The following is an 11,059-nucleotide window of genomic DNA, read 5'->3' as shown; positions in this document are numbered from 1 at the left end:
GCAGTCTTGATGATACCCCTCTCACTGATGAACACTTGCTGTAAATGACAATATACTGTTTTCTGTTACTTAAGAGATGTCTGGGTGAGTCACATACCTGGGAATCTTAACTGTATGCTGGGACCTTCATTAACAGTATGCAGTGGGGTACCATGTCAAATGCTTTCCGGAAATCTAGGTGTAGAGAATCTGCCTGTTGCCCTTCATCCATGTTTCTCAGGATATCATGAGAGAAAAGGGTGAGTTGAGCTTCATGCGAGCAATGCTCTCTAAATCCTTGCTGATTTTTGGACAGGAATATTTCTACATCTACATCTACATCCATACTCCGCAAGCCACCTCATGGTGTGTGGCGGAGGGTACCCTGAGTACCTCTATCGTTTCTCCCTTCTATTCCAGTCTCGTATTGTTCGTGGAAAGAAGGATTGTTGGTATGCTTCTGTGTGGGCTCTAATCTCTCTGATTTTATCCTCATGGTCTCTTCGCGAGATATACGTAGGAGGGAGCAATATACTGCTTGATTCTTCGGTGAAGGTATGTTCTCGAAACTTTAACAAAACCCCGTACCGAGCTACTGAGCGTCTCTCCTGCAGAGTCTTCCACTGGAGTTTACCTATCATCTCCGTAACGCTTTTGCGATTACTAAATGATCCTGTAACGAAGTGCGCTGCTCTCTGTTGGATCTTCTCTATCTCTCCTATCAACCCTATCTGGTACGGATCCCACACTGCTGAGCAGTATTCAAGCAGTGGGCAAACAAGCGTACTGTAACCTACTTCCTTTGTTTTCGGATTGCATTTCCTTAGGATTCTTCCAATGAATCTTAGTCTGGCATCTGCTTTACCGACGATCAACTTTATATGATCATTCCATTTTAAATCACTCCTAATGCCCACTCCCAGATAATTTATGGAATTAACTGCTTCCAGTTGCTGACCTGCTATTTTGTAGCTAAATGATAAGGGATCTATCTTTCTATGTATTCGCAGCACATTACACTTGTCTACATTGAGATTCAATTGCCATTCCCTGCACCATGCGTCAATTCGCTGCAGATCCTCCTGCATTTCAGTACAATTTTCCATTGTTACAACCTCTCGATACACCACAGCATCATCTGCAAAAAGTCTCAGCAAACTTCCGATGTCATCCACAAGGTCATTTATGTATATTGTGAAGAGCAACGGTCCTATGACACTCCCCTGCGGCACACCTGAAATCACTCTTACTTCGGAAGACTTCTCTCCATTGAGAATGACATGCTGCGTTCTGTTATCTAGGAACAATTACATTTGAATTCAGAGTACATTCAATGTTAAGGATATTCATATGTAATTTTGCAGGTATGTTCCTTTACCCTTCTTATCTACAAGAGCCACCTGCACTCGTTTCCAGTCGCTTCAGAATCTGCACTGGGCAAGCAAAGCAGTGTAGTGATAGTTTATTGTTACTACAGTATAAAGATCAAATTTTTGTGATACCTTGGCATTTGTTAACATACACATTGACTTGTTCTATATCCATGAAGGTTTTTCTTCTCAATGGGATCTATGAAATATGATGAATGAATTAATATCAATTAATTTGTAATGTTTACAGGTTGTTTGGATATTCCCATTACGAACTTCTAGAGCTCGTAGGGGGGGGGGGGGGGGAGTGAGTACATAATATTTTGAATAGGAGCTCATTTTGGAAATGTCATTCAATGATACAGCAAAGTGTAAAGTTATAGGCACAAGCACCTGTAAATGTATGTCTTCACTAATGTCAAACAAATCTCCTCTATTGAAAATGTCTCATAGTTGTAAAGATATACATTTTAGAGCCCATGTTTACTAGACATTTTTTCCTTGTTTTGGTCCATACTACACTGGCTGAAAGTTGCCTACCTTATGTTCTTAGCAACAACAGTACCAGTACATACATTCCACTGTCAGAGATATCAGAACAATTTTTGTATATACATACATTTACAGCCACTGGTGCCTATAACTTTGATGCAGGAGTTTCTGAACACCCTGCACATGAAAATGAATGCTCTTAAATGGAAGACCATTTGCATCTGCTCTGTAATGATACAGTTTCTCAGGTTCAGCTTATAATGCAACACACTGGTCTTAAAGTAAAGTGTCAACAAAATTTTGATGTGCTTAAAACAATATTATCTATGGAACTTCCTTTTACATACCTTTCCCTGTGATCAAACTCTGCACAAGACTTTAGTACTCAATAAAAAAAAGTCTTTCTGAATGTTGTAGACTAAATAATGATTAAAAGTCAACTCAATTACCTACCTGAACTCAGTATACACTCAGCTAATAGGGGATCAACAAACTAAATTTAAGTTTATTTACTGTTCAGGCAAACATAGCACAAAGCAGAACGCAAATACACTGTGAATGATGTTCTAAGGCACAGGATGAGTCGGTTTCTGTTCATAAGTGGCTGAAAATCATCCCACACTACTGGAAGATGCTCTGAATAAGCATTTTGGGAGCACAACTCAGAGTCTGGAAGTGGAGATACCATAGATACCCCAGATACTGTCCCCTCCTGTGGATCCTGCCTCTATTATTGGAAGTTAAGGATGTATCAGTACTTGTCCACATGTTTGTGGTAGGGCTAAATGCTCGGTACAGGGAGTAAGAGACCAGAGAGAACTCAGGGCATTGCATCTATCCCCCTAACCAACAAGACTGAGTTGCTGTCTTCCACTGAAACTTGAGACATGGAGACTCACTGCACATGCTGGGAAACCTGCTATCTCCCATGTGAAGTGGAAGCAAATGCAAAATGTTAGAGGTCCATCAGTTGCCATCACATCACATCTACAGCAAATACTGGTATTGCATAAGGAAATGTTACAAGGGATGGGAAGCGCATCTGTATGTACCCAGTGTGTATGCCTGGAAGACTCATTGAACATGCTGAAGAGGTTGTTCCAGCAGCCACTGAGGGAATAGGATGCAGTCAACTGCAGATCATAGAACACATTGGAACAAATAACACCTGTCACCTAGGCTGCAAAGTCATACTTACATCATTCCACCGATGGAGAAGGTCGGCAAGACCAGCCTCACTCATGGAATTTCAATGAAGCTGAATATCTGCAGCATTGTTACCATAACTGATTGTGGCTCCCTGATTTTGACTCAAGCAGAAGGTTTGAAGCAGAGACTTCCAAGTTTCTGTGACAAGCTAGGTTGTGACGTCCTAAACTTTTGCGACAGGATTTTGAACTGTATGTTCACTCCAAATGTGTCAGGGACGGATTACTTACAAAGGCTGCTACCCATGTAGCCCATTGTATTCTTTAGATTAGAACTAGTAGGACTTAAAGTGGGAAGTAACCACTGCCGTACCTTTTGCAGTGCTTACCAGAGTGTTATTGTTCTTCTGCCATTCCAGGGTTTTGGTCTCACCATCTCACCTTCAGTTTTCCGACACATCTCTTGCCCTGCACTTTGTATTCGATTGCCAGTTTAGGAAGTCATTATGGCAGCATACAAAGTACATTTTCCCTCCATTTTTCTTTGTATTGGATTGCCTTTGGGTTCCTGGTTGGATTCCTTATTGTTCCCTTATTACTTGGTTTCTAATTTTGTCCTCTATAGAGCAGCCTTTCACCTTAGAAACTTCATTTCTGATTCTTCTTGTTGCTGAAAATCTTTATTTCTCAGCCCCATCTGATAAAATAGGAATTGTCATGACTTTATCAAATTTCATTTGTCTCTCTTTCCTCGTTTGACCCTTAAGTGTACTTCTTATTGTGCCACAATATGCTGGTAAGTATTAGTTTTTTTCTGTATATCTGTATCTTGACCATATGATGTGTCACATCATAAATACATGAAATGTTTGATTGGTTTACTATTGGGGACTATTTTTGTCTGTACTGGTTGAATACCTAAAAAGATCATGGTTTTAGTTTCATTTATAGATATAGTCAGATTGTAGCTTGCACTTACCTCATTTAGTTTATGCAATGTCATTTGTAATTTCTCTTTGCTGTGTCACTTGATAACTTGATCATCCACAAATAACATCATCTTCTGAATATTTATGCCTGATGGTGTTGCACCTCTTTTCCATTCCATGCTCATGTCACACATGTACATATTGAATAACGTTTGTGACACACTACACCCTTATTTTTCTCCTTGATTTGTTTGTACTTCAGGTGTTATCTCTTCACCCTTCTCAATTCTAATTCTGGTGTTTGTGTATAGGCTATTAGGGACTTTGATCATAAGTTTAGGAAGTACTCTTTTTTCCATTATTGCCCATAGCTTGTCTCTGTGAATTCTGGCGAATGCTTTTTCATAACCCACAAATGATGGGTGATTTTCTTATTAATTTATCATCTCTTTTGAATTAACTGTTTCACTGAAAAAATGCTGTCCATGCATGATCTTCTGTTTCAGAAACCTGCTTCTTCTACCATTAAAACCACATCTGACATATTTTGAAGTCTTTCATTTATTATTTTGCTGTAGATTTTGTAAGGAATATTCAGGATACTTATGCCCCTGTAGTTAATGGATTACTTCCTTGGCCTTTCTTATATAATGAAATGACCAGTGCTATTTTACATTCCTCCAGTATATCACATTTTACCCAGCACTTGTTAGAGAGATATAGCATTCTTAATTCTAAGAGAATTCCTTTGCCTTTAATAAGTTTGGTATTTATTCCATCTGGTCCTGGTGATACCGTTAGTTCAACTTTGTCTGTTTCTTGCAGTTGCTCTTTCTTATTGCTGCTTTGATTTCTGTGCTGTACAATACTTTTTTTATAATGTGTAATCTAGTCAGGTGGCTGTATTACATTTAGATTTATGGCACCTTTCTTCTTTTTTGAGGTCTTTAATTAGTTTGTATGGTATAGTACAGATGTAAATGTACACAATATGATCAAAAGTATCCATACAGCTGGTAGTTGACATTAATATACAGTGTGCCCACCTTTTGCTTTTATGACAGCTTGAATTCTTCTGGGGTTATGTTTAATGTCTGTGGAGGAATGGCAGACCATTCCTCCACCAAAACCAAAGAAGGTAGTGATATTGGATGCTGGAGTCTTGAGCGAACCCAACATTCTAGCTCATCCCACTGGTGTTCCATTGGATTTGACTAGGAGCCTGGACATGACAGTCCATTACAGAAATGTTATTGTCTGCAAACTATTGCCTCACAGATGTTTCTTTATGACAGGTTGCACTATCATGGTGATCCAAACAGTCATCACCTCCAAATTGTCCCTCTACATTACACAGTACACAATGCTGTAAAACTTGTTTATATCCTTCCACAGCTGGTGAATTTTTAAGCACTATAAGTGGGCCATACCCAATCATGAAACCACCTCTTCTGTAGGCCCACTTCACAACACATGATGGCAAGTAACGTTCTCAAGGCACTTGCCAAACCCAAACTCTTCTGTCAGGTTGCCACAAGGTATAACATAATTCATCACTCCAAATCACTTGTTTCCTGTCACCCACTCTTCAGTAGCATCACTCTTTACACCATCTCAGCTGATGCTTAACATTAACTATAGAAATACACTGAAGTGTGTATTCAAATATAGAGATGTGTAAACAGACAGAATACAGTTCTGTGATCAGCAATGCCAATGTAAGACAACAAGTGTCTGCTGATGCTTAACATTAACTATAGAAATACACTGAAGTGTGTATTCAAATACAGAGATGTGTAAACAGACAGAATACAGTTCTGCGATCAGCAGTGCCAATGTAAGACAACAAGTGTCTGGCGCAGTTGTTAGATAGGTTACTGCTGCTACAATGATAGGTTATCAAGATTTAAGTGAGTTTGAATGTGGTATTATAGTCGGCACATGAGTGAAGGGACACGGCATTTATGAGGTAGTGATAAAGTGGAGATTTTCCCATACAACCATTTCAGTAGTGTACTCTGAATATCAGGAATCTAGTAAAACATCAAATCTCTGACACTGCTGCAGCAGGAAAAAAATCCTGCAAGAACAGAACCAACAACAACTGAAGATAATCATTCAACATGACAAAAGTGCAACGCTTCTGAAAATTGTTGCAGATTTCAATGCTGGGCCATCAAAAAGTGTCAGCATGTGAACCAATCAACGAAACATCATCGATATCACCTTTTGGAGCCGAAGTCCCACTCGTGTATCCTTGATGCACGACACAAAGCTTTATGCCTTACCTGGGCCTGTCATCATGGACATTAGACTGTTGATGATGGGAAACATGTTGCCTGGTCGGATGAGTCTCATTTCAAATTATATCGAGTGGAGGGGCGTGTACATGTATGGAGACAACCTCATGAATCCATAGACCCTGCATGTAATCAGGGGACTGTTCAAGCTTTTGGAGGCTCTGTAATGGTGTGGGGCATGTGAATTTGCAGTGATATGGTACGCCTGATACATCTAGATATGACTTTGACAGGTGATATGTAAATAAGCATGCAGTCTGATCACCTGCATCCATTCATGTCCACTGGGCGTTCTAAGGGACTTGGGCAGTTCCAGCAGGACAAAGTGACACCTCACACTTCCAGAATTGTTACAGAGTGGCTTCAGGGACACTCTTCTGAGTTTAAACACTTCCACTGGCCGCCAGACTCTCCAGACATGAACTTTATTGAACATATCTGGAATGTATTGCAACATGCTGTTCAGAAGAGATCTCCACCCTCTCCTACTCTTACCAATTTATGGACAGCCCTGCAGTGTCAATTCCCTCCCTACTTCAGACAGCCAGCCGGTGTGGCCGAGCGGTTCTAGGCGCTACAGTCTGGAACCGCGTGACTGCCACGGTCGCATGTTCGAATCCTGCCTCGGGCGTGGATGTTTGTGATGTCCTTAGATTAGTTAGGTTTAGGTAGTTCTAAGTTCTAGGAAACAGATGACCTCAAAAGTTAAGTCCCATAGTGCTCAGAACCATTTGAACCATTTACTTCAGAAATTGGCCACGTCATGTTGCGGCGCTTCTATATGTTTGCGAGGCCCTACACGATATTAGGCAGGTATACCAGTTTCTTTGGCTCTTCAGTGTATGTAGGTTATGAGCATCTGCTCGATCCTTGCACTCCATTCTTTTTAACTCCCTCTGCACAGTAATTCATTATGCTAGGTGGATTTGCCATAAAACTTTCAAAGTCACGAGTGACTCCGTCAACCGATTAATGGAATTTTTTACAAGCACCCCCTGCGATGCTTGATGGTCCCTCTCTGTCAGTACAAGGGCTCTGCGTGGTCTTGATTTCGCTGTGGCTATTCCTTAGCGTTTCCACTTCACAATCACATCATCAGCAGCTGGCATGGATAGCTTTACAAGGGTTGAAATGTGCCTGATGGATCTGTTACTCAGGTAAAATCCAATAACTAGCCACCATTGGAAGTGACTGTGCTCTCCTGACTGATATGTTCTTCTGTTACTGCTGCTCTACTGAGAACACAACACTCCCTGTCTCCTTTTACAGTGGCGAGTCTGCATCTCGTGATATCCACTGCTCAAGTCCGGATATCACAGTGGTGTGAGGATGCTTTTGATGAGATAGTACAGATGTCGGTTTCTTTGAATGTCATGCAGGATCTATTACTCTACGGTCTATGTACAAGGGTTGGATAAAAGTATGGAAACACCAAAAACACAACACATTACCATGTATAAGATGGCACAGTAAACCCACTGGCATCCAAAACATCTTCCCGCCCATCTTGGAATGAATAAATATAGGAGAGGTTGAAAATACCGTTTCAGTTGTAAATTACTTTATTTTCACATGATCAGTTTCAGGCTGTTATAAGCCCATCCTCAGGTGTCATATCTGTGCTGTGGTCCCTGAGCGCCGCGTGTACCAGACGCGGTGTGCTGCCTATGAGTGCAGAATGGAGCCTCAGTTCAGGAGATGGATGCCGATCACGCACCCTTCTTTCAAAAGTAGACCACAAGCCCTCAATGAGGCCAGAGGAGATGCAACAGTTCATCCTCGTGCTCACAAAACTAGGCCTGGATCACACGAGCTGTGTGAACTGAGGCCTCTCTACAAGGTACACAGCATCACCACTGGGGAACAAACATCATACCAAACGATGGACCTAATCAGCCAAAATGGTCGCATAATACTTGGCAGTAATGCTACCTGGCAGAGTGACCACGACTGCCCAGAAGTTGGAAACAGAGTGAAATAAGACTCATTCGACCAAATGACATTCTTCCATACCTCCGTAGTCCAGATAAATCGCTTCGGCACCATGTTTTCCTGTTACGGACATTTGCATCATGATGAGTGTTGAAATTCCATCTCGCCCTACAATTCCCTGCTTATGGAGCTCCCTTCGTGTTGTTTTGGAGATGATACGGTTTGCAGGTGGATATTCAGTTCTGTAATGACTTCTGCAGCTGTCGTCCCCTTCTTTTTCCGTCACATTTCTCCCTCAATCAACATCAGCCAACACACACTTTCCCCTACTATGCGACTCAGCGGATGATGTTTTGCCGCTTTCCCTGTATGTGGTACAAATCTTCGGTATGGTGCCTCTTGAAGCACCAAATCCTTCAGCTTCGGCTGCCTTACTCGCCATACGAGCACCAACACTGTCCATGTTCGAGTTCACTTAGCTCCTAAATAATGCAGTCAACTACACAGAACTGTTCTGCCACGATCGACACTTGCAGCGTATTGAGGACATTGCAGAGGTGCCATTTGTGGTCAAATACAGCAGCACAATCTGCAGGCTTGGCTACCACCTGTATTTATGTTCAAGCATAGATTTCTCGCGGTGTTTCCTATTTTTTGTGTAACTCCTGTACATCAGTGAGCCCTGCTTTTGATTTGGTTCCGCAGCTTATTTTGGGCAGAATCCGTCACTGCCAACGTAAGTTCTACGCCTAAACACTTTTCCTTATAAATAACTGAAAGAGGGTAAATTCTATGGCGTTATATTACATTATTAATAAATCTCCGACGGGTATTTTGGTGCAAACCATGTACATAAATCAAATATGAAAAGCACAAAGAGGGTCTCCAGTAACTAATGCCGGCAATCAAAGCTTAGTAAAGACTGTCCACATGCTGTGTTAACTAATGGCAAATGTGCTTATATCGCCGTGCCCTCGGCATTATGAATTGATTGCAGCCTGATCGTTAGTATTTAGAGGCGATCGTCATGTTACAAAGAAAGAAAATCGTTTCATTATTAAGTGCCCCACACAAAAGCGACGGATCACAACAAATCGTCGCTAGATCGCGTAATCTATCCATAGACTACATTTGCGTGCAAATCGCAACCATCGATACCGATTCCCAACCAATCTGATGAATCGCATGTGACGAATCGCCGGCGACTGTGTGTGGCAATATGGCCGCTATCCGTTTGTCTAGCTATTAACCGCGTTGGTGGAGTTTCTTTTCGTCTCGTTATTGCCACATGACCAATTTTTGTTAGAATAAATTATAGTTACCGCTCTGAAAAGTGAAGAAGGTGGAGTCCACTTGTATTAAGGAAGAATGCAAAAAAAAAAAAAAAAAAAAAAAAAAAAAAAAAAAAAAAAAAAAAAAAAAAAAAACCAGGCTGATACCGCTGCTCTTTAGATTTTGCTGTGATCACCATTTTGAAGCTTGTGTTGGAAAAGTAGAAACTCATGGGAAGTTCATAACTATACTCACAATATATTGGAGGTTTTAATCAAAATGTTAAGAAAGTACCTACACTAGAGCTACCGGTGTATTTAAGGCCCTTGTCTTTTCGTATGCGGTACCCTAATCTAACTCTACTCGTTCAATTCATAAGAGCTATGGAAACTAGCAATGCTCCTGTCATATTGGTATTTAAGGCCCTTGTCTTTTCGTATGCGGTACCCTAATCTAACTCTACTCGTTCAATTCATAAGAGCTATGGAAACTAGCAATGCTCCTGTCATATTGGTATTTAAGGCCCTTGTCTTTTCGTATGCGGTACCCTAATCTAACTCTACTCGTTCAATTCATAAGAGCTATGGAAACTAGCAATGCTCCTGTCATATTGGTAACATTTCTATAGACGCATCGAGATTGCAAAGTCATTGTGTAAAGACAGGTAGTTAAACTATAACACTAATAAATGAAAAAGGAATTGACAGCTATAAGATGTATTTGCATTATACAAACGGGAAAAATGTACACAACACAAATTGGCGTCAACGAAAATTGAAATGTGTTCTATAACATAGCCTACAGTTCCCACGGAATGCGTTCCAAAAAATTTAATGAATTTCGGCTCCTGTTTAAGTATTTATTTCAGTATTTGTCGAGATACGGAGCTGAAATGACATTACTGCTAAACAAAGTAGATCATTTTCCATATAACTTTACGGCAAAGTGACGTCCGAAACATGCATTGAAATTACTTGGTAAAATGGCTCGTATATGGTGGGAGTCGAAGCGAGCGACGCATTGCAGGCGATAGACCCACATTGTATATGAGGCCTTTGACTCAAAATTATCATCTGCTGCGTCATCTCAACTCCATCAGTCATTTGCGGCAAATGTAACCAAAGACAGCTTTAAGGTAAGTGCTCGTAAACTTTTAATAATTTATGTGTAGTCTGACCCACGCTTTATGATCATAAAATTTAAGAACCGGTACGTCAGGGCTCACAGCATATTTTTTGAGAAAGCTCATATCGGCAAAGGAGTTTGCTGTTTTGATTTTCAACGACAAAAACGTTCGATGCAGGACTTTAATAATTAGGTTGTTACTATCTTTAAGTGTTTCCAATGAGCAATAACTGGAATGCCATTTTATGCAACTGGAAACAGCTCAAAAGCGATTTCCTTCTCATACGATTGAGAGTTTCTCGATGTCTCAACGGCTACATTTAACAAAATAAATTCAGTATAGCCTACACCTGCATCAACGGAAGTGATGTTTCCTAACAGTCATTGCAATATTACCATTAAGTCCAAGACTTACGTTCCACATTTAGTGGGATACAGCACTCTATATATATTCACTTTTTCTCGGCAATAATGGATACGTTTGTGAACCGTGACTTTCCAGTCGCTTTCAA

Source organism: Schistocerca piceifrons, chromosome 9, assembly GCF_021461385.2.
Source record: "Schistocerca piceifrons isolate TAMUIC-IGC-003096 chromosome 9, iqSchPice1.1, whole genome shotgun sequence".
NCBI classification, from domain to species: Eukaryota; Metazoa; Arthropoda; class Insecta; order Orthoptera; family Acrididae; genus Schistocerca; species Schistocerca piceifrons.
The sequence above is the reverse complement of the archived record's forward strand: the minus strand, read 5'-3'. Positions refer to the sequence as shown.